A 5,352-nucleotide genomic window follows, 5' to 3' on the forward strand; every position below is an offset into this window, starting at 1 on the left:
GACAGACGAGTGAAGACTATACTGTCCTTGATGTGGTACTGGCTGAGTAAAGCGGTACTGTCCTGTTGTGATGGTGGTGGTTGTGTTGGTAGATGGTCCCTCCCCACAGGCCGGTGTTACCTCCGCGGCGCCACCATCCCAACTGAACCCCCACCCTCACACCCACACCCATTTGGCGGAAATATAACAAAGAGCACAAGTGAGCACCCCCGCAACACCGACAGGGTCGTAGAGGCGAAAGTGCTACTGCAATCTGGATCAAAATCGCTCTTAATTATGGCTTGGAACCGACGTAAAGTCGAAAACACCACCATTCCTGGGTATCCAGACCACTCTTACATTCACTGGGGACCATGGGACCTTCATAAAGTCGAAAACTCCACCACTTTTCTGTACCCAAATCACTCTTACATTCAACTGTGACCATCAGTGCGAGAATAATAACAGCCATTGTCACACCAGAAGCGACGATTAGCCAATCCCGTGCCTCGTAGCAAAAAGCGCAGGATGTAGACCAATCACAGCGCGGCCCTCACACCCAGCTCACGAAGACCTCCGGAGATTGGTGGACGGCGCGTGACGTAATGAGATGGGACAGTGAACGCAACCCTCCCCCCCCCATCTTTTTCCCCACCTTACGCTGCGTGCCTTTCAATTATGGGTAATTATGCATCGTTTTTTCATGCGTCTTTTTGTTCAAAAGGAATTCTGATGGATCGGCATGACTGTTCAATGAGCACTGTGTTGCTGGCACTAACGGTATCGGGTATTAGTAAGTGATGTGGGGGGATGGGGTCAAGAAGTGGTTGGACTAGTTGGACAGAGGAATTGCAGACTCAACCGAACAGTGAATTATATAAGTACTGGAAATTGTATACTTACTGGAAGGTACATAAGGACTGAAAATTCTGTAAACACAGAAAGGGTAGGGGTGGCACTCATAATGCAAGTGTGAAGGCATTATGAAAACAAGAAAATATGAGACTGCTTCACACATATTTTTCCACAGAGAAACAATTAGAAAGTTTTTGAAACTGGGATTTTAGTCATTCAGATAAGAGTAGAAATTTAAGGGGTAATCTTTCTGAAATTAATGCGTGCTAAATGAAGGAGATCATTACAAGCGACACAAGGGATGGCGCAGCTTATTAACGCGATATCTGAAACAACAGTGATAAATCTGGTGACGGTAATAAAAGGCTTGGGTCTTAACATCATCACCATCACAGTAATACTTCTGGCTGTAACTCTTTCATATGTACATAAACCTGATAACCTAAGATTTATCTTTTAATGGAAGATGCGAAAACTCTCCCTCCCTCTCTCTCTCTCTCTCTCTCTCTCTCTCTCTGACTTTCGTTACACACACACACACACACACACACACACACACACACACACACACACACACACACACACACACACACACACCTAAGAGGCTTTGGACGTTTCGTAACACCTCATCCACAGCGATTTACTACCTTGTCCGGGACGGACTCCGGCGAGGTATTGTTTTTGGTCGTTTTTTTGTTTGTTTCTTTGTTAGCACCATTACGGAAAAACGGCTGGAAAAAAATACATGAAACCTTCAGGATATGTGGGCAATGGTCCCAAAAGGAACTGATTTAATTGTGGAGGTTATGTCTTCAAGTTTGAAAGAAGAAACGCCAGGTCAAGGAGTTTCACAGGGCGAGTTCTTGAATGTGAAGTGAGTTGCGTCATTACCGTAGACATTATTTAGGAGTTTCACAGGGCAAGTTGAAAATGAAGTTAGCTGCGACTAACTGTTTACTGACACTAACTGGCAGTACCAAATCAGTATTTAACAGAACTAAAATAACTGCTGTCCGGCGAGGTTTGTTGTGCCCTGCACCACTTGTTGTACACAATACACCTCAATATTCTTGTTATGGTATTGATGCAAAAACTGTTGATACAAGAGACTGCTAAGGTGAGCTAAATAAATCGCTAAGGAAAAGGTGTTAGGGAGTCTCCACAACCGAAGAGAATGCAATGTTACGAAGGTGTCTTGTATTACCCTCTATATATCTTTCTACTTCCTTTCAGTCTCATCGTCTCTTCCTCCCTGGTCCTACCTTCCGCATTCCTTACTGTCCATTTGGCCTTCCGCTCCGTCGAGTCTCTCTCTCTCTCCCATCGTCCGTGCGTCCTACCCTTCCCCTCCCCCTCAGCAGCACATCAGAGGTAGTAAAAGCAAATGCCGCGCATAAAACTAACGCACCGCATCCCAGGTAAAGAGAACGCAGCCCAGCATATTACACCTGGGCCTCTGTGACCCACCTCAGTAACACATGGCGGCGGCAGAGGAAGAGGTAAAAGCACACACATGTAAAAGTTAACGCAGCGCATCATAGATAACAGGCGAACGCACCATCACCACCACCATCACCATCATCATTAACACCATCATTATCATTATTATCATCAGGGGGGCGACACAGGAAGAGCATCAGGTCAATGTAACAGGAACTTCACCCCAGTCCACAACACGCCACCCTTTCCTCCCATCCCATCCACCCTGCCATCACACACACATTCCTAAACATATTTTTTTGCATCATCCTCTCCACCTGTGCTTGTCTTTATAGTGGGTGGTGTCTGGGAGGCTGCAACTTATTCACACGCCCAATTTTTTTTCCTTATCAGGTTCTCTTTCCCTCTGTCTATGACCTCCAGCCTTCTAACCACACTGTGTCCAAGCATCCAGAAATATATGGTATTTTAATATTATATTCTACTGTATTTGCTCAATATTCTTTGATAGGGACAAATTTTGTAGACTGTCAGTTTTGGGTTCTTTCTTTTTTTTGCACTTTGAGAAGAACACTTTAGGAACTTCCCACTGGGTTTTATCCTAACCTTGTTTAGTGCAAGGATTTCCCTAAACTGAATTATACAAAACTAAATGCGGCCCAGCCCACTAAATAGTTAAGTACTTCCTCTCTTCCTCCGCATCTCGTATCCTCCAATCTTTATCGCTGTCAAAGGAATAAAGTATTTTCTCAGTACCACCAGATTCAGGTCGTCTGTATCTGTGGCTGCATCTCTACACTGGTTTCCCCCAATCCGGAAGCAGCTCTATTCTTTTTGTGTGAATAATTATGCATCTCTCGCTCCCTCTTCCACTTTTTACTGTCACGTCTTTCCTGTCTCCCCACGCGTTTTATTCTCTCTGTATTCTGTTTTTACGTTCATTCATTCTTCCTTCACTCCCCTCCCCCTCCCACACACACACACACACACACACACACACACATATCCACTCCACTTGTTCCCCCCCCCCTCTCTCTCTCAGTGCCTTCTTGCCTCACCCTCTCCCACCTCTTGATCATTCCTTCCCCAGTTACAGTCTATACTTTGTCGATTTCTCTAGCTTGATTTATATCCATCCCCCCCTCCTCCTGTTTTATCTTTTTCCCTCTCTCCCTGTTTCCCTACCATCTATTCTGTCCCCTCCGTCCCTCCCTCCCTCCTTCCTACCTCCCTCTCCCTATTTCTATACCTTCCTCCCTCCCTCCCTCCAGTTTCATATTTTTCCCCTCTCTCTCCCTTCCTTTACTACCTCTCTTCTTCCTGCCTCCCTATTTTCCTGCCTTCCACCCTCCCTTCTATCTCCCGCTGCCTCCTATCTCCCGTCATTCCTCCTGCCTCTCTCTTTCCTACCTCTGTCTCTCCCTTCCCTCCCTTTTCTCCCTCCCTCCCCCTCCTTCACCTTTGTCACTCCCCCTCTCAGCGTACGCAGAGCCGTAACGCCACTACTCTGCTCCACCTCCTCCCTCACCTTGCTCCACAACATCACTCTCACTCTTTCAGTTACACCTTCACTTAGAGTTTTTTTTCTTATTGGCAGACTAATACAATAACATGGTTCTACATCCTTTTCATAGCACTTTTTCGTGACTAGCACCATAATTTCGAGTTTAATGGCAAAATATGGCAATGCTACGGCTCTATATCCTTTTCATAGCACTTTTTCGTGACAAGCCAAGTTTAAGTAGACAGTGTATAGCCAATCCGTCACTCTACACTTGCTCCACATGGCCGAATCATGCAGTCTCACACGTAAACATAAAAACTGTACTCTACACACGGGTAAATAAAGCTCTTGTGTAACAGCAACAGAAGAGAAGGGACAGAGACAACACAGAGTCTGCTTAACACACCCAACCTCCTTAGAAACTGACTTTGAGGACTGCCACCTTTCTAGGATGGATCATGAGAATGGTGCCTAGAATACAAAGAGATGGAGGACTGAGCATTTAGAAAATCCTGGCGAGTAGATGGAAGAAGGATGAACTTACTCACTGCAACATTAATACCTTCACTACCATGACGTCTTTCATTGTGACATCCAACACACGAAAGGAACCAAAGGCCAAATCTGAGAGAACAATGACCGAATCACAAAGTCTACGGTATCTAAACGCAATGTTTCAAAGCAGAACCTGAACCAGCTGCATAAGCTGTCTACAATGCAGATCAGACATATCCTCGAGGGTGACATGTACACTGGTGAGGGATGAGGGATGGGCTGGATATACCGGTATTTCAATTTCCTTTGTTTTACCGATGTTTTGAGATGTCTGCATAAAAACGTACACATGAACCGTGCCCACTGGTGTATGATTCCCTTTCGTGGGTTCAGGTAACAACAGTGAAAACAGCAGCATCACTGCCAGCAGGCATCAAGGACAGTCGGAAAATTAACAGTTCAATTACAACAGTGGCGGGCGTGAAGGCTGTGTACGCAAACAATGGCACTATGATGCCATATAACAAATAACGAACGGAAAGGCAACACACGACAGGGGCAGCTAAAACAAAAGAGCGTCATGATGGGAGGAAATGGGGAGGGAGGGGCAGGCGGGAGCGGTGTCGGTGGCCGGGGTGGTGGTGTCCCTCGCTAACGAAGCCTCACCCTCACCTGGGGACTCCCCGAAGGTGTCACTGCCTATCACACTAACAAACACACTCACCAACACAACTTTATGTAACAACAACCATTTAGCGCTACCAAACTACAAAAATTCTGGAGGGGAAAGGGTAATGGTCAGAAGCTCTGTCCCCTCCCGCAACACCCACTCTCAGTTCCTCTGCTGTCTATACTAAACTTCATTCATCGATCTTAAAAAATGCGAATGCTAATTTTGCGGTTAATGATGGGGACTGCACCCCTCCCTCCCTCAACCCCCCGCGCTATTTATATATATTATGCTCGTGACCTTCCACTGGGCCATATTTATAGCCTACCTCTGCAAACAGACATACATGGTGAATTATTATTACACACCAGGCCACAGCACACACACGTACATATACAAACACTAGTAT

Source organism: Coenobita brevimanus, chromosome 111 (assembly GCF_032717465.1).
Source record: "Coenobita brevimanus isolate Jiangsu-jjx chromosome 111, ASM3271746v2, whole genome shotgun sequence".
Taxonomy (NCBI): Eukaryota; Metazoa; Arthropoda; class Malacostraca; order Decapoda; family Coenobitidae; genus Coenobita; species Coenobita brevimanus.